The 25,081-nt window shown below is 44.5% G+C and overlaps 1 protein-coding gene across 3 annotated transcripts in view; it reads left to right on the forward strand.

The window, feature by feature from the left end:
- The window catches only part of ELFN2 (extracellular leucine rich repeat and fibronectin type III domain containing 2), a 208,736-nt gene that overhangs the window by 59,756 nt on the left and 123,899 nt on the right, over nucleotides 1-25,081 (forward strand). The window lies entirely within an intron of this gene.

Here is a 25,081-nt window from a genome sequence, read left to right on the forward strand (position 1 = left end):
GGGGAGCAGTACTACCATTGCTGCCATAACATCATCCCGGAGGTCTCACACAGCAGCGGCGGCTTATTAGCCGCATACCACAGGTGGCGTCACGAACACAAACTTTAACTTAAGCCACATATTCCACTGACACCCACCAGGGCCACGGAGCCGGGCCCAGCCACCACTGACTACCACTGGACTAGTCCGGCCCGGCACCGGGTGTCCCATAGCCCTGGGGTGGGCGAGTCACTTGTACAGTATGTAAGCTAATGAAAGTCTCTAGAATTATATGAAGTTATGGGCCCAGGCCTACTAAGTCTACAAAAACAGGCAGAAAAGAAGGGCCCTTGTGCAAAAAAAAAAAAAAGCTCATTAAATGCTCAACTCCACGTGCTTTGGACATGGTAATGGGCCCCTTTACCTCTTGGGCCCCGTGTGGATGCACAGGTTTCACCAATAATATGTCCACCTTTGGATGTAGTGAAATGATGTTCACAAAATGTAGTCTATGCAGCACGCCTCTGCATAATCTTGGTGCTCTTGGGTCTTTCTAAAGTCAGGACCAGGGGCGTAACAACCGCGGTCGCAGAGATCGCCACTGTGACCAGGTCCAGGGGTGCCGGGGTCCCGCAGGCTGAAGCCCCTAATTCAGATGGATGTGTGTCCGAAGGCACGCATCCAGATGAAACACATCGCAGCACAGAGACCTGTCAGGTCCTTGCACTGCGATGTGTGGCCCAGGATGGACATTAGTACAGGATGGGGGACATTAGTACAGGATGGGGGGACATTAGTACAGGATGGGGGGACATTAATACAGGATGGGGGGATATTAGTACAGGATGGGGGACATTAGTACAGGATGGGGGACATTAGTACAGGATGGGGGACATTAGTACATGATGGGGGACATTAGTACAGGATGGGGGGACATTAATACAGGATGGGGAACATTAGTACAGGATGGGGGGACATTAGTACAGGATGGGGGGACATTAATACAGGATGGGGGGATATTAGTACAGGATGGGGGACATTAGTACAGGATGGGGGACATTAGTACATGATGGGGGACATTAGTACAGGATGGGGGGACATTAATACAGGATGGGGGACATTAGTACAGGATGGGGGACATTAGTACATGATGGGGGACATTAGTACAGGATGGGGGGATATTAGTACATGATGGGGGACATTAGTACAGGATGGGGGGACATTAGTACAGGATGGAGGGACATTAATACAGGATGGGGGGACATTAGTACAGGATGGGGGACATTAGTACAGGATGGGGGGACATTAGTACAGGATGGGGGACATTAGTACAGGATGGGGGGACATTAGTACATGATGGGGGACATTAGTACAGGATGGGGGGACATTAGTACAGGTTGGGGGGACATTAGTACAGGATGGGGGACATTAATACAGGATGGGGGGACATTAGTACAGGATGGAGGGACATTAATACAGGATGGGGGGACATTAGTACAGGATGGGGGACATTAGTACAGGATGGGGGGACATTAGTACATGATGGGGGACATTAGTACAGGATGGGGGGACATTAGTACAGGATGGGGGACATTACTATACAATGAAAGGGGAGGGGGGAGGATAACTTGTATGTCTTTATAGGATTTAGAATGCTACAATGGCTCATACATCTGACGAACATATGGGGGGGGTGGGCAGACTCAAACTCTGCACCGGGGCCTATCAGACTCTAGTTACGTCACTGGTCAGGACAGTATTTTCTGCGAATTATGGATGTGACTAATTCCATGTACAGCTCTGTGTGTAATCCATATGCAGATGAGCACAGTAGCTGCCTGTATTTATATGCACTAGTGTGCTCTATAAATCAGACCAATGTAGTGGCCACTGCATTATTTTCCATACAGACCATTGGTCCGTACATTGGCACATGGATCATAATTAGTGCGTGTGCTCGCCTTGCGTATCTATATATTATAGTCATCTGAATGGTTCCTAAAATATAAAATAAAAACTATGTCGGAGAATAGACTTGCAACAAAATGTGTCATTTTCTACCACTAGTAGCACATAGCACTTTATCAAGAGCGGGCGATCATGTCACTGCAATTATGAAATATGTATACTCCCGGCCACATTCCAACTAGACGTGCCCAGGCTCACTCAATACAGGTGAATTGAATGAGGCCGCACACGACTAGTTGGAATGTGGCTGTATATATGCATATCACATACTAGTGATCACATGGCAGGCGTCACCACTGGAGAACCCTGTTATCTACGCAGAGGACACTGCAAAGCAAATGTAGAATTACTTGGTGACAACTTAAATACTTGATGGACCATTTAATGCACAGTTAATAGAGTCCTCCAGAGTGTGTGCGCCTCTTCACAGTATCTCTGCTATTGTTAACAAAGAGGGGTCTCAAGTGGAACACCACCATATGGCATCCATGCCCTAATAAGACATATGGAGAGTTACCGTCTGCTGCCCATACCAACACTGGTTTGTATTTACTATTTTTCTAAGATATATTTGAAAAATGACCCGATTGCTATAAGGAACCCAATATTATCTTTTTATATCCAATATTTGTTCTTTAATGTCCCCATGCCTCCAGAGTATTAGTTCCTCCCTGAAATTTTCAATAGCACAGGAAAGAAATAGCTTATATAGCAGGCAAGACATTTAAATCCCCACTCCATTGCTTTTAACATCTAAGTCCCCTGATCCCTGTCTTATGCTCACCTTCTGGGGGCTTCATTTTCTATCGCCACCACTCCTGCTGGTCTCCTGTGATTTATAACCTGCTGGCAGCTCAAGTGTTTCATAGAGTGCACCGGAGGTCATAACTCAATGCAAGTCTATGAGAGCCTTGATCTGGCTCTCATAGACTTGTATTGAGAACTTGTGTTGTAACTTCAGGCTTCAGAAGTTACAGTCACAAGATGGCGACGGAGGACCAAAGCGGTGCCAAAAAGGATGAAAATGACGGAGGATAAGTATAAGACAAGATGTAAGGGACTTAGGTTAAAATCACAGAAAAGGCCATCCATATTAGACTGCTTTCACACATCCGGTTTTTCCTGTGCGGCACAATCCGGCTCTTTGCAGAAAAAACGCATCCATTTTTTTTTCACCGCCGGTTGCGTTTTTTCCGCATAGACTTTTATTAGTACCGGATTGTGCCGCGTGGGCTTGCGTTTGGTCCGGTTTTTGCCGGATGCGGCATATTTAGCCCATGCGGCGGCCAGATGGAACGTTGCCTGGCACGTTTTTTTGTCCGCCGAAAAAAACTTGCTGTAATGCATTTCAAACATGCCTCAAACATTGACAGATTTCTGCCTATGCACTGTAGCTGCCAATCAGTGATGTGGGTCAGACAGAGCTCATCATTCAGAGAACACTAGATCTGCTGCAGATAAAACTATGATTTTATCAAAACTGCAGCAAGCAGCCCAGTATGTGGCACATTGCTGGAATCAGAGTCTGTCACCCAAAAATGACCTAATGTTTAAATCAGTTTTGTACAGTATGTTAATTTTTTTTTTTTATTTCTCATAATATCTTACTTTTTTAATTTTTCATATTACTATCTATATTAAAAACACACGGGCTTCTATGTCTAATATTAACCGAATGTAAAAACTTTGATGTATTTAGTAATCATGCTCTCATCACGCTGAAAGTCATTGTGAAGAGAGTGGGAAGAGGTGAGCTTTGACCATCGTCTATTGTGAATGGTGGATCCTGGGAAGTCTACTGTGAATGGAGGTGTTACCTATCATTGTTAGCCTGTCTATGACGCTAATGAGAGTCCTGAATAGCCTTCTGTACAGAACAGGAAGAATGAATCTATCATTCAACTTAGTGGCAATGTTTTCTTTAATGTAGATTGTAAAGTGGAAAACTGCAAAAACATATATAAAAATATTAAAAAGTGTACCTCTAAAGGGATTATGTCAGCAGGTTTTTCTATGTAATCTGATGGCAGCATGCAGTTGGGGCTGAGACACTGATTTAACTTTTAAATAAAATATTGTATATTCCTAAATCATGGGATATCTATGTAACGTTAGATTTGTGCTGGCTGCCCATTATTGCTATTTTTTATTTTTCTATACATTATTATTTTTTGCAATCGTGTTACTCATTAGGCTGTGTGCTGTTGTTTCGATGCACTCAGTGTTTTATCATCAGGAGATTATCACTGTGGGACTAGCTGCCAGTTTTCTTCCTGGTCCAAGTTCACCCACAGCACTGATTAAATAAAATATTATATGTTAATAAATCATGGCATATCTGTGCAACGTTAGATTTGTGCTGGTTGACTATTAATGCCAATTGTTTATTTTTCTACATATTATTTTGTTTTTTATTTTCTTCAGTTGTGTTACGTATTAGGCTGTGTGATTTTGTTTCGATGCAATCAGTATTTTATCATCAGGAGATTAGCACTGCTTAACTAGCTGCCAGTTTGCTTCCTGGCCCAACCACACCCCCAACACTGATTAAATAAAATATTATATTTTAATAAATCATGGGATATCTTTGCAATGTTAGATTTATGTTGGTTGCCTATTAATGCTAACTGTTTATTTTTCTATATATATATTTTTTTTATTTTCTGCAATTGTGTTACTTTATAGGCTGTGTGCTGTTGTTTTGATGCAATCAGTGTTTTATCATCAGGAGATTATCACTGCTCAACTAGCTGCCAGCTTCCTTCCTGGTCCAACCTCACCCCAAGCACTGATTAAATAAAATATTGTATGTTAATAAATCATGGGATATCTATGTAACATTAGATTTGTGCTGGTTGCCTATTATTGCTATTTTTATTTTTCTGTATATTATTTTTTTTTTTGCAATTGTGTTACTGTGTACTCTTGTTTTTTCGATGCAATCAGTGTTTTATCATCAGGAGATTATCACTGCGGGACTAGCTACCAGTTTGCTCCTTGGTCCAACCTCACCCCCAGCACTGATTAAATAAAATATTGTATGTTAATAAATCATGGGATATCTGTGTAATGTTAAATTTGTGCTGGTTGCCCATTATTGTTATTTTTGATTTTTCTATATACTATTTTTTTTTGCAATTGTGTTACTTATTAGGCTGTGTGCTGTTGATTCGATGCAATCAGTGTTTTATCATCAGGAGATTATCACTGCGGGACTACATGCCAGTTTGCTTCCTGGTCCAACCTCACCCCCAGCACTGATTAAATAAAATATTGTATGTTAATAAATCATGGGATATCTGTGTAACGTTAGATTTGTGCTGGCTGCCTTTTTCAATGCAATCAGTGTTTTATCATCAGGAGATTATCCCTGCAGGACTAGCTGCCAGTTTGCTTCCTGGTCCAACCCCACCCCCAGCACTGATTAGCAGCTTGCTATGAATATACTTGTACAAAGAAAGTGGCCAATCAGGAGTGTGGGTGGGGTCAACTTTCTACGTCTACAGCAGAGAAAACTCTGATTGCATCACAACTGCTGCACCCACTACACTAAGTGATACATCGTTGGAATCAGTGTCTCTTCCCCTTTAACCTCTGAGATGAGGTTGCAAAAACCTGCTGACAGATTTCCATAAAAAAGACACCCAATGAACGGGAGTATAAAAAAAGAGGGTGTAAAGGGGCTGGCTGTACTTTATATAGGGGGAATCTGGTGACAGGTTCACTTTAAGGAGGGAAAGGAGCTGCGAGACAGATAAATATCTGGATTATGCGCCTTTTCACCTTAAATGCAATGTCTACTGTGAAAGGCATCAATGTACATAAAATCAAAAAGACATACTTTATTATTTCTCTGAAAATGAAAGCTTCTATAACTAAAGCCAGTACTTAGAAAAGATGGAATCCATAAAGTTAATATAGATTAGGAGTGTAATGCTGAGAGTGCAGCGATGTCACAGATGGAGATGAGAGAATCAATAAGGAAAAATGAATTCTAGTTCCCCATGCTTGAACAGTTTGTCCAATTTAATACCTTGAATTCCCAATTGAAAAGCCATTGATATAAAGCAATGTGGGTAATTTCATTCAACTGTATCAGAACCTCTTACAAAGCAGAGAAAAGTGCAGAGAAGAATTCCAAATGGTAGCAGCAAAGAAGACTGTGGTCCGAAAAACGTCCCTTCATTCCTCCACTTTCCAGTAGATTTAAGAATTGCATACATTATGTCAGACAGCAGTGGGTGTTAAAGGGACTCTGTCAGCAGATTTCTGCAATGTAACCTGAAAACAGCATGCTGAAAGAGTTAAAACAGAGATTTCAGCCTTGGATCTCTTATCTCACAGTCTTTTTTGGTTTACCTGCAATGTTAGCTTAAGCCTCTTATCTTTATCATTAGTGGGTCTCAGCAGTGCATGACATATAGTCCGACTCCTTTGTGATTAGCAGCTTCTGTCTACACTGAAACCCTGGTATGGGCGGGGGCAGCTCTCTCAGCTCTGCTACATACAAAATCTAAAAGACCAAAAAAATGGATATCAGGGGTAATTGACAAAAAAAACCCAAAAGTTTTGTTTTTTTTACATACAAAATCTCAAATCTTTCACTGTGTCAGAAAACAGCTGCACAAAGTAATCTAAGTGATCCATCATTGAACTCAAAGTCTCTTTGCCAATATCATGCTGTTCTTAGAGGAGGTAGCAAAAACCTGCTGACAGATTCCCTTTAAAGGGAATCTCTCATCAGGTTTTTGCTATGTAATCTTGCAGAAGCATGATGGAGGGGCTGAGACCCTGATTACAGCAATATATCACTTTAATGGTTGTAGCAGTTGTGATTGTACCACAGTTTTCTCTTCTACAGATCTAGCAGAGCTCAATTATTGATCTGTGTATAACCCCACCCACACCACTGATTGTCAACTTTCTGTGTCCACTCTGAAATAATTCTGTAGATAAGCAAGTGCAATAGGGTCTTACTGTCACGGGTGACAGACAGTCATGTGGTTTCTGGCAATAGAAGGTCACAGCATTTGGCTGCACAGAATGCTCTCTGACCTTCTATTGTTCCTGCTGTCAGTATTCATTGGTATAGGTAGCTTTAATGCTAGATTGGACCTAGCAGGAGCTCGCCTTTCACCCAGCTGCTGATCATCAGTATTCTCTTGGTGCTTAAATGCTCCCATCTTCCCTTGTGCTGGTGATATTATTCAGTTCATTCAAGGTCTGGTTGCAAGCAGATGGCTTGCTCTCATCTGTAATATCATATCTGAAATTCTACTTGTGTCATCTGTGAATAAGTTGTTCAATCACTTTCCCCTGTGTGTCCCCCTTGTGTTGTCTATAATGTTTAGTGGGGTTGACGAAGAGCTCATCACACCCGTTCCCTATTTAGGGTCCAGCACTAGGGATACCTAGAGTCAGGTATCGGGCTTGGCACAGAGGTGCGGAACCTATCTAGGGTAGTGAGGGACCCCAGAGTCCAGCAGTAGGTTTGGTCAGGGGTCACCATCTCCCCCTTCCCTAGACGCAGGTGTCCTCTTCCCTTACCTTTCACCGCTGACTTCGTACTTCCCCGTACCTAGCGCAATACTTACCCAAATATGAGGTAATGTAGTGCCAAAGCTGGCCACTTACTGTATATAGACAGAAAGCTGCTAATCAGTGGTTAAAACCAAGCAGTTGACTAGTAGGCACAATACACCCAGTCTCTGAATCTCCTGCTGATAAAACACTGATTTTATTTAAACAGCTAAACACTGCCTAATCAGTTACACATCACTGGAATCAGGATCTCTGCCCCTACGTCATGTTGCTGTCAGATTACATAGCAAAACCCTGCAGAAAGTTCTTTTTGAGCACTTTTTTTTGGTTACTTGGACCAAGTCACAGTTAGACAGTTGGCATTTGTTTTCATACATCAGCGGTGAATACAATTTACAAGGTTAAATATCGTTTCCTATGTTTTCCATTTAATCCAATGTTCTAGCAATGAGAAGAATGGAATCCAATTTTTTTGTGCACTCAAAAACATGATTAGGTGCGTATCATCCAAAATATGGAAGCAAGTAGCGCCCGCTGCAATTTTTTTCACATAGACAGAAAAATTGTCATCTGAGTAACATTATTTCTGAGTGCTGTCCATATTATGTCCGTTTTAACAAAGGAAAGCACTTGGATCAAAAATGGTCGTGTGAACTTAGCTGCAGAAATTCGAGAAAGATGCTGAAGCCAGTGAAGTCAGAAGGTAGTAATAATCTTACTGATCGCTGGGGACGGCCAGTGGTCCTGAGAAGGGCCGAGTCTTGAATAGAGCACAGGTGCACATGTGGTGCCCCTGCGGCTTCAGGCGCCACAGGGTACTGCACCCCCATTAGGGTGTAGTACTTCTCCCAGGTCGAGGGAAGGTCGGTACCGGTTTTCACCAACATCCACACACAGTTACAGTGGGTTGCCTTCCCCAATGGGGACCGGGCCAGGGTCGGGTAACAGTAGGGGGTCACTACAGCGGTGGGTTTACAGGACGCCACCGCACCAGGGGCTCCCCGATCCACTGGAACCGGGACTCAGGGTCAGGGAGAAGCAACCACCAGGGGGGAGTTAGGAGCACACAGTGGGAAGAGCAGGTTGACCTAGTGAGAGTAGTGAACTAGCCGGTGGCAGCGACTGGGGGCAACAGCCCAGAACACACAACCCCACCACCACAAGAGAAGGACAGCTTCAGACACAGAGCAGAGCGGACGTGCCACAAGCAGCTCTATGGGCCAGGGCGTTCAACACAGTCGCTGGGGAGAAGCAGGGCAGCTGCTTCCACAGGACCGGCGCTGTCGGGATACAGAATCCTAGGGCAGGCATACTTCACGTTGTCTACCAACTCTGCACGGGTCACGGGGAACGGCTAGAAAAGTCACCGACCTGTCCCACTGAGTCTGGAGCCAAATAGCATATAGGATCCGGGGCTGAGGTTTTGTATCGAAAATAGCATGCAAGCACATGCTCTTTGTCTAGGAAACTGACCACCTCGGATAAACTCAGAAGTGGCAGGTAACTGGCAACAATCAATATCGATAAATAAGAGAATGAAAAATCCCTCTGTTCTTGGAAAAAATGTCTTTTTACAAACACATTGCTATTGTAGCCATTCAATAAGATGATCACAACCCCTTTAATCCATCATTTGGAACCAGATAGAAGTTCAGTGTTACAGATGTAGAAGAGCAGCCTTCTTCATTCTTCATGGCTAGCCTAAAAGACACGAAAAATATTGTGCCGTTTAGATAATAGGAGCAATCACAGAATCCAGTTGACTCATAGATCTGAAAGATGGACCTGCATATGCAAAACCCCAACTCCATGCAGTCCTGTGTATTCTTTGATCACCCCTATTAGCCCATCAGCACAACATTTTTTTTATTTTGTGGGTTCAGCTACAGAAGACTGCATGAGTTATCACTCTCCAAAATATTTAGGAGTTATTAAAATCTATGTATGCCCCTGTACTTATTTCCACGGTAAGAGACTAACATGTCCAGCTCCCTCTGCACTAGCCATGGTCAGCTTTGGATCCCTCTTATGTTAAAGGGGTATTCCCATTTCCAACATCCTACCCTAATATGTAGTAGGTGTAATAATAATAATAATAATAATAATAATAATAATAATATAATATTAGCAAATACCTCCAATTAGAAATGTAGCAGAGTTCTTCTGATATAGCCATGTATCTTACCTCATGTGCAGGGCATTGCAGCTTAGGTATCCATGGTTACTACCATGAGCAACTAGCTAACTAACGGCCAGTACAGTATATGAGTGGATGTAACTGTCAGGGTCGTCTCTCTGCTCTAAGAATTCAGTGACAGGTTCTGGGTCTGAGTCTTACTTTTCCTTGTGAGACTCTGCTATTTAAATATATTCCCTTTGCTTCGGGGAAGAAAGGGTTAATGTCAGTGTTCCCTGCCAGCAGGCAGTCTCATTATGATCTCAGGTGTTTCCAGTTTGGACCACTCTCAGTCCCTTTATATACCCACTGCTACCAGCAGAGGGTGCCGGTTATTCTCATTCATTTGGATACTGAGCCAGGAGGTGAAAGGAGCTGGTGGAGCCCTCTCTTGAAGTTTCTTTTGGTTACTGTAGTCTTCGTGTTGACTGTAGTTGTTCTTGTTGTTTTCCCCGTCTGTCTTCCTTCCCTGGTGTGTTGTTTCAGTGCAGCATTGGGACTAGTGATCCTTACCTGCCCACTCACTAGCCAGGACTATTGTAGGGTCACTCAGGGTTTCAGGTTCTTGCTTGGCGACAGGTGAGGAACCTGTACAGGGTACAGTGGTAGGTAAGTGAAGGAGGTGTCCATCTTCCCTTTCACTAGCGCTAGGGCTCACCGATGTTAAAGTGTCCCCGGAGTACTCCTTGTGTCCTCTTTGTCATTCATTACTTATCAATGGAGATCCAACAGCTGGGACTCCCATTATTTCTCATAATGAAGATGCTGGCCTACAGGTTATGTTCTTTCTCCTGCACGTTCCTACATCCTATGAATGAAGCTGTATTCTATGCATCAGTTGACTTGGAGCCGCGTTATGCAGGGAGGAAAAAAGGGGCTTTATTTATTTTATGGACTTCTATAGCACAATTAAATTCTACAAGGCTCTACAGACATCATCACCTTCCCCATCGGGGCTCAAAATCGAAATGTCCTTGGAGATGTTGTCCTTTGTGTGATTTAACCCTAGAACTTCAACGCAACCATATTAACCACTGAGCCACGATGCTGCCCAGGTGATAGATGGGGATTACAAAGGGTGTGACTCCCATCAACACATTTTGCTATGACAATAAGGTCACTCAGGTCTGCTACATATGAAGTTTACATTATCAGTCACATTCATCTGATCCTTTTTTAATATAATTTTTGATTCTGAGGTTGCGTCCCAATGAAGAAGTCACTCCAAGCACAATTTACTGTACACCCCAGGAGGAACATGTCATGTACCGTGAGAACAGTTGCCCAGTCCCCTTTTCTGTGGCCTCAAGTTGCCATTTTAGAAAGATAAAAAAATAAAAATTTACAGGTTTAAACAGGTCTGATACCAAATCAAAATTGGCCAGATTTAACTCTTACTTTATTCTCACTGTTTTCTTGAGTATTCAGTTTTTTTTTTAATCTGCTATATAGTTCCAGCAGTGGTGTCACTAACGTTTGATAGGACCAAGTGTAAAATTTACACTTGGGTCTCCACCTACATGTTGGTCAGATGTAGCCCTTGTAATGTTCAAAACCCTATGAATACATATGTACTAATGTCCCTCATCCTGTACGAATGACACCCATCCTGGCCCCTTTCTGGTATAATGTCCTCCATCCTGGCCCCCTTCCAGTAATAGTTCCAACATTCTATGCCCCTTCCAGTAATAGTTCCAACATTCTATGCCCCTTCCAGTAAGGATGTTCCCCATCCTGGTGTAATTCCCCATTCTGGACCCCTTCTAGTAATATATGTCCCCCATCTTGGACCCCTTCCAGTAATATTTGTCCCCCATCCTGGTGTAATGTCTCCATCGTGGACACCTTCCTATTAATATGTCCCAGCTCCTGAACACATGCTGTAATAATGCTCCCCTTTCTGCTGCAGTTCTCTAACACATAAAAACAAACTAAAAAAACATACTCCTAGGCCCTTTCCAGTAGTATATGCCCCATCCTGGGCCCCTTCCAGTAATATATCCCCATCCTGGGCCCCTTCCAGTAATATATCCCCATCCTGAGCCCCTTTCAGTAATATATGTTTCCCATCCTGAACCTCTTCCACTATCATATGTCCAACATTTTGGGCCCCTTCTAGTAATATATGTCCCCCATCCTGTGCCCCTTCCAGTAATATATCCACATCCTTGGCCCCATCCAGGAATATATCCCCCATCCTGAGCCCCTTCCAATAATATACGTTCCCCATCCTGGGCCCCTTTCAGTAATATATGTCCACCATTCTGCGCCCTTTCCAGTATTATATGTACCCCATCCTGGGCCCCTTCGAGTATTATATGTCCCACATCTTTGGCCCCTTCCAGTAATATATGTTCCTCATCCTGGGCCCCTTCCAATAATATATGTCCTCCATCCTGAGCCCCTTCCAGTAACATATGTCCCCCATCCTGAACTAATGTCCCCATCGTGGTCACCTTCCTAATATGTCCCAGCTCCTGAATACATCCTGTAATAATGCTCCCCTTTCTGCTGCAGTCCTCTAAACTAAAAAAAATATACTCCTAGGCACCTTCCACTGGTATATCCCCCATCCTGGGCCCCTTCCAGTAATATATCCCCCATCCTGAGCCCCTTCAAGTAATATATGTTCTCCAACCTGGGCCCTTTTCCAGTAATATATGTTTCCCATCCTGGGCCCTTACAGTTATGTATGTCCTCCATCCTGGGCCCCTTCCAGTAACATATGCCCCCATCCTGGTATAATGTCCCCATTGTGGACCCCTTCCTAGTATTATGTCCCAGCTATGGACATATGCTGTGATAATGCTCCAATTCTGCAGCACTTCTCTAATACATGAAAACACGCTAAAAAAACATACTTCGCAACTTCCCCCCTCCCATGATGGGCGTTGCTCTCTTGTATAGCCAACGCAGATGCTGGAAGCAGTCATCGGATTGTCATTGCTATCCACCGCCTGTGACTGGCATGCTGACGTCAGTTGCCAGACCCTGATTGCCAGACAGTGTGTAACGCGGTGCAGAGACCCGATGGGACTCTGTACCGCAATACATTCGGACGAACATTCAGTTGAAATAGTTGCTTTCATCGACAGCGTTCATTACGCCTCTGGCTTCCAAGAATATGGCCCTTTTTATTCAGTGCTAATCTTATGGTCTTTTAAAAGGAGCAGTGCTTGCTGGGTAATTATGCAGATTATCCTAAAGACACACCCCTGAGGATCCTATGAGCCATATAAAGTAGCAATACATGAAGAGGCCCAAATTTCTCATAAAAAAAAGAAAAAACAGAATAGTCAGGGGGGCATTGGGAATACAATAAGAGCAAAAACTGCTCACTTCTGACCTGGTAACGGGTCCTCTTGAAATTGAACTCTTTTTTTTTCTATAGAGGTACAAAAAAATGTAACAATTTTGATGGGGCTTACAAATATAATGTTAAATATTCTATGAATTTAGAAATAAAAATTACTTCTAAAATCAGGAGAAAATCTGTTAAATTGTAGCAATTTGAAGCCAGAACTTCCATTATAATGTCACTAGGTAGTAACAAGGCTGTGCCCATGGGAAGTATTACGGTACTTTACACCCAAGATTTGGCGGTTTACATGTGTTTGTGCAACTGACATACGAATATCGATTTCCACATATATAATGCAGACCGAGTCCAATATAATTCTGGTGTTTATTGAGTGTTGGGAGCAATAATAGGCTGCGACAGATCCTTCCATATGATCGTTATGAAGTTACATCTAACGTGTTTTCTCACATGTCTGATTATAGAAACGAGAAAAAGAGCTGTCAACAGCCGAAAACAGAAAGAGAACCTGCCGCTTGTCATAAATATGCTTATTGTTTTACCTGATGTAGATGCCGCAGTTCTCCTGAATCTGGCATTATTTATTTCTTGTAGCTGCCCCTCTCCATTCCTTTGTATTGGGCAATGTCTTCCCTGTATATAAATCTAGTGTTTTTAGCCAACTGGGTGTGGTCACACACACAGAGAGGAGGTTATGACCACACCCACATTAGAAGATTACATATTTAGAGCAGGTCATATCTCAGAAAAGGAGAAGTGCAGGGACAATAGAGAAATAAGGAGAACAGAAGCATTTATACCAGGGATAAAAATACATATTTCTGGTAATTGCGAAATCCACTTTAACCCCTTAAAGACCCATGGCGTACTATGTCCAACATGGGTCCTCTCCCTGCCTTTGATGTGGGCTCACACGCCTTGCCCGCATCTTCCTCTGCACATGTTGACTGATCTGACTGGCGGATGTTAATGGGAACTATTAAGTGATTTTGTGTATCAAACTAACAGCATCCTGAAATACGGCTTGGCCAGCCCTTTCAGGATATGTAACTTTTATTCCTGTACGTTTCCCCTTTGGGTTGCTATATGCCCTTGAAATGTTATGGTCTCCTGCAGCCTCATGCATATTCTCCTTCTTTCCCCGCCCACCCCTCTGTGCGGCATCAGTGATTGGCGCAGACTGTCAGTATTCATTTGTTATAGAAAGTGAAACTAATACACTATGGAGTGCTGCTAAGGGAGGGGGTGTAACTGCTTACACTTTCTCCAAAAAATGAATACTGACATCTAGACCAATCACAGAGGGGTGGGCGAGGAAAGGGGGTGAATATGCATGAGACATTTACATACACTTGACTAGTCTGCAGGAAACGTTAACATTTCAAGGGCTTATAGCAACGCAAAGGGGCAATGTACAGGAATAAAAGGTACAAATCCTGAAAGGGCTACCCAAGCCCTATGTCAGGATACTATTAATATGATGCACAAAATTCACCTGACAGATTCCCTTTAACTAGTTAATTCCCACTGTCAGTTAAGACAGAACATTTGGGCATGCTTATGTTGTCACAATCTGATCTCTTGTTTGTTTGCAATGTTTGTTTTAGCAGCTGGATGCTTATCATTGTTGTGTCTAGTTGCCTGTTGTCCTGCATGCCCCCTCCTCTGATTACACCTCTCACTGTCAATGTACAATCTCTATTGAGAGACTGGTGTGGGAGGGGGCAGCTCTCTCAGCTCTGCTACATGACTAAAGCTAAAAATGCACATTGTGTTAGAAAGGCTGCAGCCAGTAACCTAAGTGATACATTGTTGGATTAAGAATCTCTTTGCATACAATACTACAACATGCTGCTCTCAGATGAGGTAGCAAAAATCTACTGGCAGATTCCCTTTAATATAATTGCTCTGTTATCATAGAATGCATTGTTTTCTGCAGCACATGCTCTGATTACACAGGATGATGTGCTGCCGTGAACGATGATTTGTAAACAAGCTTAAAAATAATTTCAAACTGAGGAGCCCCTGGGGCTCAGTCGCCACAGGGTTTGGCATCTGACTTAAGGTGCAATGCTCATCCGGATAAGAAGAGGTTAACCACTGGTGTTTTCTAGCTTACACAACATCCTGTGCTCATGGCTTACACAACACAGCCAGCCAGGAGTTACACAACACAGGTGGGCACCATAGCAACGGGTTTTTCCAAGCACTGGTGACCCATCAGAAAGGTGGCGGCTGCCTGGGGAAGTGAGCGAGCACACACAGTTTCACTTCAGAACAGTTTCAGAGACAGAACAGTCTGGGAGCAGGAGAGAGCACAGCTTGAGACAGGGAAGAGCAAGGCCTCTGGGAGGATGCTCCCACCAGAGGGGCTGACCGGGTACTGGGCAGACTGAAAGAGAAGCATGAAACTACCGGGTGGAGCTGTGAGTCAGAAGAGCAACATGGTAGCCGTAGTGTGAGCCCCAACAGCCCTTTCGGGACCGGTGCCACACAGGTTGCAGAAGCCCTAGGGTAGGACATACTCTACGTTGGACTACCAGAATCTGCAGGGAAAGGGGATTTCACATCCCATTGCCCATCACCAAAAGTCCCGGGGCACCAGCAGCAGATAGAAACAGGAACCACGGCCATGGTCGGGTCCATAGCAAGTTTTGCGCTGCCTGCGTATGGGACGGCAACTAAAGCCAAGAACACTGGGGTCCCCAAGTAGCTACACGCCACGTGGATCCATACTACAAGGTGCAAGGAGGAAGGTCTCGCACGCTTCACAACACCGGTGGTGACCTCTGATTCATCCGGGATCGGTTGGGGCCATCACGGCTATGACCGGTACTCTGAGGGCGCAACATACGAAATGTGAGTAAATCGCCTGGAAACGCAGCCCCTGTGTGAGACTTTGATTTGCCGGCACCACCGCCCTGCGCTTCGGCGCCAACGGCCCTTCCTCCGTCACCACCGTGCTCCTTGGGGCTCGCTCCACCTGTGGGGAGCTGCACTATTTGAGCTGCGTTGCCATCAGCCCCGGAGGAGGCGACATTTCGCAGCGGCGGCTAATCCCTGGCTGCGCACCACGGGTGGCGCTGCAAAGCAAACCCCCATCCCCTATCAACCGACAACTTGGTTCCCCTCTTTTGATGTACCTAAAGGGGCCATGGAGGTGAGTCAGGCTATTCACAGCAGCCCCAAACACCGCTGGCCCGGGGACGAGTAGCCCTGCAGGTCCTGTGGGGACAAAACCACAATCGAGAATTTTCCTCCTTTGTTGGATAATTGGCACCCTGATTAGACATACTGACAATTGAGGAAAAGAGTGTTCCTAGGAATGCTCTTTCCTGGCTATTGGCTAATGTAAGAACTCGTGCAGGCAGACAGACAGCCATATTTTTAGTCCAACAAGGCAACCAATTGCATTCGGACTTATGTTATTCTATGAGACCGTGCACATGTCCGATTTTTTCCTCGGACCGAGTTTGTCCAAGTTAAAAATCGTAGCATGCAAGATTTGCCTCCATAAATCGCATTGCACTTGACTATGCAAGTCAATAGGTCCTTGAAAACAACTGGACCACACTCAGATGACAGAATCGAGAAGAAGGAAACATTTTTTTTTCGCATGTTCTCCAGATCCAAGAAAAATTGTGTCACACTCTGATCAAACTATGATCAAACTGTGGTTGCATTCAGATCACACTGTCATCAAACACTGATCACACTCTGATTAAACTCTGATCATACTCTAATCAAACTCTGATCGCACTCTGATTAGTCTCTAATTGCACTCTGGTCGCACTCTGATCTTACTCTGATCACACTCTGATCACACTCTAATCAAACTCTGATCACACTCTGATCAAACTCTAATTGCACTCTGATCGCACTCTGATCACACACTGATAAAACTCTAATTGCACTCTGATCGCACTCTCATCACACTCTGATCACACTCTGATCACACTCTAATCAAACTCTGATCACACTCTGATCAAACTCTAATTGCACTCTGATCGCACTCTCATCACACTCTGATCGCACACTCGTATCACACTCTGATCACACTCTTATCATACCCTGTCATACTCTCATAAAATTCTGACAGCACTCTGATCACACTCTGATTACACTAATCACACTCTGATCGCACTCTTATCACACTTTGATTACAGTAATCACACTCTGATCACACTCTGATCAAACTCTGATTACACTAATCACACTCTGATCACACTCTGATCGCACTCTGATTGCACTCTCTGATCGCACACTCGGATCATACTCTGATCATACCCTGATCATACTATGATAAAATTCTGACAGCACTCTCATCACACTCTGATTACACTAATCACATGCTGATCACACTCTGATCACACTTTGATTACAGTAATCACACACTGTTCACACTCTGATCACACTCTGATTACACTAATCACACTCTAATTGCACTCTGATTGCACTCTGATTGCACTCTCTGATCGCACACTCGGATCACACTCTGATCATACCCTGATCATACTCTGATAAAATTCTGACAGCACTCTGATCACACTCTGATTACACTAATCACACACTTATCACACTCTGATCGCACTCTGATCACACTCTGATTACACTAATCACACTCTAATTGCACACTTTGATCACACTCTGACAGCACTAAGATAGCACTCTGATCACACTCTGATCAAACGCTAATTGCACTCTGATCACACTCTAATTGCACTATGATCAAACTCTGATCACACTCTGATAGCACTCAGACCACACTAATCACACTCTGATCACATTCTGATCACACTCTGATCGCACTCTGATCACACTCTAATTACACTAATAACACTCTGATCGCACTCTGATCACACTCTTATTACACTAATCACACTCTGATCGCACTCTGATTGCACACTCTGATCACACTCTGATCGCACACTCTGATCACACTCTGATCGCACTCTGATCACACTCTAATTACACTAATCACTCTCTGATCGCACTCTGATCACACTCTGACTACACTAATCACACTCTGATTGCACACTCTGATCACATTCTGATCGCACACCCTGACCACACTCTGATTGCACACTCTGATCACACTCTGATCGCACTCTGATCACACTCTAATTACACTAATCACTCTCTGATCGCACTCTGATCACACTCTGACTACACTAATCACACTCTGATTGCACACTCTGATCACATTCTGATCGCACACCCTGACCACACTCTGATTGCACACTCTGATCACACTCTGATCACACACTCTGATCACACTCTGATCGCACACTCTGATCACACTCTGATCGCACACTCTGATCGCACACTCTGATCACACTCTGATCACACTCTGATTGCACACTCTGATCACACTCTGATCGCACACTCTGATCACACTCTGATCGCACACTCTGATCGCACACTCTGATCACACTCTGATCTCACACTCTGATCACACTCTGATCGCACACTCTGATCGCACTCTGATTGCACTCTGATCAGAGTGTGATTATCAAAATTTGACCAATTTTATCTAATGAGAAAATACGGTCGTGTGACCCTAGACTAAGTGCAACCTACATCTGTAGTTTAACGCTTTTAGATTTTTTTCCACCTATACGTGCATAACTCTGCTCCTGTAATGTTTCCCTATGTTACTATGATAATTATGGATTTTGTGCATTGATTTAGTCCTTTTGTTTTTCTCTCCTGTTAAGCATTCTTCTGCCGCTCTCACATGGCAGCATATTCTACTCTCATTATAAGTGCTACTTTAATATTCCATTTCGACACTTATAGTTGTTTATACTTTTTGTTAGAAAACTCTCGTAGTTCCTACAAATGGTGGAATGGATGACAGGCAGAAGAATGCGATTTCTTCCATCTGCTGGACTGGACCAGAATATTTAGTTAGCCCTACACTTGATTATATCCCAAATATATGTAGATATGCCCGTTTTTAGGCTTATGTGGGCATAATCTTTAGAAAGGCAATGTGCTGCATTTTGTATTGCTCCGTCTAACACTCTGTCCTAACTATAAAAGCTAAAAATTCATCCAAAATAATTTAGTATGGTCTGAAGTGTATCCATACTCTCAATACTGTATATCATCTGTAGGCAGGTCTGCAGTATTTGGCAGAATGGAGACACTAGATGAACTAATTATTTTCTGCCGTTGACTTTTATGATATTAGGCATTATCATAAAACAACCATGTAATCATAAACTTCATCTTTGAGGCTGCACCAATGGATATATGATAAAAATGTATAGTGATTTGTCTAATATAATATTATCTGCAATTATTAATATTTTAAGAGGTGAATTTGCACATCCATAATCCGATCACCTTGTCGTGGTTCCCGGGCTCACATGCATTAGCCAATAACGTATTTTTCGGACTATAAGACGCACCCTGGTTTTAGAGGAGGAAAATAGGAAAATACATTTTTTAAGCAAAAAATGTGGTCATGACACACTGTTTTGGGGCAAGGATCTGCTGCTGAGACAGCATGGGGGTAATTTAAAAAAAAAAAACAAAAACAAAAAAAAAACGGCATGCGGTTCCCCCAATTTTGATAACCAGACAAGATAAAGTCTCACAGGTGGGGGCTAGTATTCTCAGGCTGGGGAGATTCACGTTATTGGGAGCCCCCTAAGCCTAAAAATATCAGCCAGCAGTCACCCAGAATTGCCGCATCTATTAGATGCGACAGTCCTGGGACTTTTCCCAGCTCATTCCGATTGCCCTGTTGCTGTGGCAATCAGGGTAATAAGGAGTTAAAGGCAGCAGCCCATAGCTGCCACTAAGTCCTAGCTTAATGATGGCAGGCGTCTATAAGACACCCCCTCATCACTAAACTGTAGTGAAAGTAAATAAATACAAACACATAAAAATCCTTTATTTGAAATAAAAGACAAAAAAACACCCTCTTTCACCACTTTATTAACCCCTAAAACACCCAGGTCCGACATAATCGACACCAAGTCCCACGACGCATCCAGCTCTGCTACATCTGACAATCTCTGAGAGCAGCCATAGAACATGACCGCTCTCTGTGAGGGTCAGGCCGCAAGTGAAGTGCGCGTCGCGGGATCAGCAGTGACTCCAGCTGTCACCGCACATCACTTGACTGAAGTCACCACGGATCTCACGCTCACTTCAGCTGTGGCCGGATTTGCGGTAACAGGTGGAGGACTCCCTCTGTATACTCACCTTTCCTCACTCCACGCAGCATCACTCGTCTTCCTGTCTGTGCTAGCAGCAGCGCCGCTGACCTGTGTGGAGCCGTGTGTATAACGATGACGTCATCGCTGTACTCATCGCTCTCCACACACAGCAGCGGCTGGCAGACAGCATGACATCGAGATGCTGCAGGGAACAGTGACCGGTGAGTATACCGTACTTATTCACTGCCCTCCGTGCTGATGATGGTGCACGAGGGGCAGTGAATATAGCCGCACATGATCACTCCAGGCTGTAGTTGCCAGGGGTGATCACGCGGGCCAGCTCTTTAGTATGCACGTATCCCCCGCCCACCTGTCAGCGCCAGCTTCAGGGCTGAGAGATGATAGGCGGGATGATGGGCGTGCATTTGAAATGAGCAGTCCCATGTGGTCAGGGTAGCGCTGCTACAGCCTGCTCCTGCCTCTGATGACCCACTCCACCACCACCGCACCGCAGCCATTGGTCTATAAGACGCACCCCCCACTTTCCCCCAAAATTTTGGGGGAAAAAAGTGCATCTTATAGTCCAAAAAATACGGTACATAAGCTAAGGTTTCTTTTTTCAAATATTCCTATAGCATTAATGCAATATCACAGTTCCCTTATTAATTTTTAGCATTTTAGAGTGCAGCTGTATGTATTTTTGTAGTTATAATGTGTATAATTAGTTATAATGTGTTTTCAGCTGGCACCTGTTCACACCTGTGGGATGTGCAGGTCAGTCTTTTTTATATATTTGTTTGAGAGGTTAAGACAGGGACTAAAGGGAAAGTTATTCTCCTTGCGGAGACTGACACACCATCCCAGCATGCCAGTGATGAGGAGACTTTAAGCCAGAATGCAAAAATATGCAAATTGTCTCTTCAGTGAGGAAGTAGACAAATTCTAGTGCCATCTTAGTCGAGTATTTTTACAATAGTGTATTCTAAAACACGTGAAGTTCAGGAAATTTGATTTGAACTCAATCCTCTGCGAATTGATCTGCTCATCTCTAGTTATAAGACAACCCCTATAGATAGGATCCCCTAAGTATGACTGGAAAATATCTGATTTTGCTATGATAAGTTTGGCCAAATAGACATTTTCCCGGCATCTGTTTTGGCTTATAGAGGGGGGGTAACTATGCCTAGTAGGTCATTTGGACAAGGGTGACCAACCCTTTTAAGCATTGTCCATACAACTATGATGGGTAAGTTAATACAATCTGTCAGCAGGTTTTTGATATGTAATCTAAAGGCAGTATGAGGTAGGGGCTTAGGCACTGATTTCAGGGATGTGTCACTTATTAGGCTGTGTGCTGTTGTTTCAATACAATGAGTGTTTTGTCAGCAGAAGATGATCACTGCCTGGGCTAAGTGCCCATTTGATACATGGTCCAACCACATGACAAGCACTGATAAGCAGCTCACTGTCAATATACAATGTATATAGAGAGCTGAGGTGTGGGCGGGGTTAGCTTTCTGAGCTCTGCTATATTTTACATCTAATAACTCTAAAGGGGGCTTCACACGCAACGATATCGCTAACGATATGTCGTCGGGGTCATGGAATTCGTGACGCACACGCGGCGTTGTTAGCGACGTCGTTGCGTGTGACACCTATGAGCAAGTATTAACGATCAAAAATACTCACCTAATCGTTGATCTTTGACACGTCATTCATTTTCAAAAAATAGTTGCTGGTGCTGGACGCAGGTTGTTCGTCGTTCCTGAGGCAGCACACATCGCTACGTGTGACACCCCGGGAACGATGAACAACAACGTTCCTGTGTCCTCCGGCAATGAGGTGGGCGTGTCGTTAATGCCGCTGGTCTCCGCCCCTCTGCTTCTCTTGGCGGGCCGCTGTGTGACGTCGCTGTGACGGCGCACGAACCGCCCCCTTAAAAAAGAGGTTGTTCGCCGCCCACAGCGACGTCGCTAGGAAGGTAAGTACGTGTTACGCGTCCTAGCGATATTGTGCGATTTGCCGGTGACGCACAAACGACAGGGGCGGGTGCTTTCACGAGCGTGTAAAGCGCCCTTAATTGTGTTGCATCTGCTACAGCCAGTAATATAAGTGATACATCATTGGATTCAGGATCTCTTTTCCTACATCATACTGCTCTCAGATGAGGTAGCAAAAACCTGCTGACAGATTCCCTTAAACATTTTTCACGATGTTTCACAAATTTGATGCATCTTAAAATATTACACTTCTTTCTACCAATGCAACCTCACTTTTTACACTGTCTGACTTTGTGGCATTTTTTGTGACTTTTTTTTTTAGAAAGTCACATTTCATAAATCTGATTACAATATCACTTGCACTGTTCACTATAGCCACTATATTCACTGTATCCAAGATGGCTGCTGCATTGGCACGGGGAGTTGGGTAGTGCATTGGTAAATGTAAACCTTGCCTTTTAAAAGGAATCTGTCAGCAGGTTTTTGCTATGTAAGCTGAAGACAGCATGCTGCAAGGGTTAACACTGAGAATTCAGGGATGCCTGTCTTGTCACGGTCTGAACTGTTGTTTATTGTTTCTTTAAGCAGCAGGATTCTTATCATTGCTCGGACTATAATGTCACACGTGTCTGGCACACCCCCTCTTTTGACTGACACCTCACTGTCAATCTGCTTTATTAAATTATTCTGGAGCATCTCCTGGTAGAATAATGTCTTGCCTGGTGCCTCTGTTATTCCTCCTGACACTGTTTAAAATTCGACACCTGAGTGTTTACATCGCCCTTGTAATACAGTCAGGTCCCTACACAATTTGTCACTTTCAGTACTAATTGGACTGTAACACCCAGTTGTCAATTTATTCATTAATCTGTAGGAGGAATAGCAAAACATGGAGGGATTTAATAAAAACCATGTCTTAAAATTAAACTTTGCCAGAATTGACCAAACCTAACAGGTGCTCTCCTCTTATTAAATTTGGTCATTCTTAGACTGTTATAACTATATTGGAGGTGGGGGATTTATCATTCTCTTAATGACAGTTTTTTTAGTTTTTTGGTTTCATTAAGTTGCAAATTTGGCACAAGGGTCGTTTTGTGCTATGTTTGCACCACTTTAGGGTGTTTTACACGCTGCGACATCGCTAGCGATAGCTAACAATGTCGCGAGCGATAGCACCCGTCCCCGTTGTTCGTGCGACATTTGGTGATCGGTGCCGTGGCGAACATTATCGCTACGGCAGCGTCACATGCACATACCTGTACAGCGAGGTCGCTGTGACCGCCGAACAATATCTCCTTCAAGGGGGAGGTGCGTTCGGCATCGTAGCACCCAGGGATAATGGGGTACTCGGTTTCGTGCAGTGTACATCTGGGGAATGTCACGATGGTGGCCGTTGTCTGGTTCCGTGCCCTGGGCTCTTTTTGTAATGGGGATATTTACAGGGGATTATTGAATAAGGTTTATACGTGACGCCGCTTGAGGTGTTGCGGCTAAATGTAGGGAGCCGCCGCTGCAGAATGTCTCTACTGGGGCTGATGGTATTGGCAGCTAGTATGGAAGTCCCTCCGCAAGTAGGGTTTTGCCCCAGAGGGTGTATGGTGCAGTGGGCATCGAAAGAAGGGAGTCCACGCAAGTATTCAGTGCAACTGGTTTACTCACTTTTCTGAGTTGATAACTGGGGGCCCGAGGACGGCTGGTTTTGCCTCCAGGTTCCCTTTGTCCCAGTGCCAGTCTGGTTTCTCTGCTACCTTCTTCCCCTGCACCTGTCTCTGGTAAGTGGATCCACGTCATATAGAACACTGGGGGTCCACGTTCTCTGGTTTGTCCACTTCTGTCCGCCTGACGGTAGCGTGAACCCTGTGGGGTTGGAGTCTCTGGTCCTGTCCTCAATTCTCCCTTTGCTACTGAGTCTTCGGATTCTTTAGGGTCAGCAAGGTCCTTGATGGTCCCCTTTGCTGTGCAGGTGCTAACAGGTTGGCTTGAAGCTCTTTCCTGTCCTAGGGTCCTGTACCCAGTCAGTGCGTAGTTCCGGGAGTAGTCCACCGTACTCCACCGGCAACCACTTCTCCTGGGTAGCAGGTTACCGTTAATCTAAGTCAGGACGTCACTCTGCTTCCACCTTCACTCATCGCCTGTCTGACACTTGTCTCTGACTCCTCTCCACAGTCTGCCTCTCCCACCTGGTCAACTAGTGGACTGGAGTGGCTACACCTCTAGGTGGCCATCCATTGGTTCTACTCTAGCTGGGTACCATTGTATGGGGGATTCTGGGTCCATAAGGGGGTAGGCCCTGCATGCAGAACCTTGTAGCACCCTGATGGTCTCAGGGGCGCTACACGTGGGCAGCACGGTGGCTCAGTGGTTAGTGTGACGCCCTGGCAAAACCAAGTAGTCACAGTTAGGCTCCCGCATTACACTGTTCCCTCACTAGGAAACACACAGCCAACCAGAAACCCTAGTCACCCTCCCTTAGGGAAAGATGGACACACCAGTGGGCGTGACCAGGTGGTTGGGACACACCCACACAGGGGTCTAGACCACCCGGGGCGGGAAAACAAGCAGGAAAGAAAAGTGTTTGGAGAGGAGTGTGGGCTGGAGCTAAGTGTAGCTCCAGCAAGGAAGTTCGAGTTGAATGGTACCAGGGTAGGAGCCCTGGTGCCACTGGCTAGGAGGTAGACGGTGGCCTCCATCAGCAGGAGACGGGAAGATGGTTCGGCAGAACCGAGGTGGACCGGGACAGGGTTGTAGCCCGCCGGTACCGACACGGAGAACCGACCCGGAAACCGTAGCACAAAGGGGGGACTCGGACCCTGAAGCCAGGACCGGAACCAAGCGGAACTGGTTAATTAACCGATTGAGGCCAGGACTAGAGGTCCTGTCCCACCCAAAGTCCCTCATAGAAGACAACAGCCCACCGATTAGGGAT

The sequence above is a fragment of the Anomaloglossus baeobatrachus genome, chromosome 8 (genome assembly GCF_048569485.1).
Source record: "Anomaloglossus baeobatrachus isolate aAnoBae1 chromosome 8, aAnoBae1.hap1, whole genome shotgun sequence".
In the NCBI taxonomy this organism is placed as follows: Eukaryota; Metazoa; Chordata; class Amphibia; order Anura; family Aromobatidae; genus Anomaloglossus; species Anomaloglossus baeobatrachus.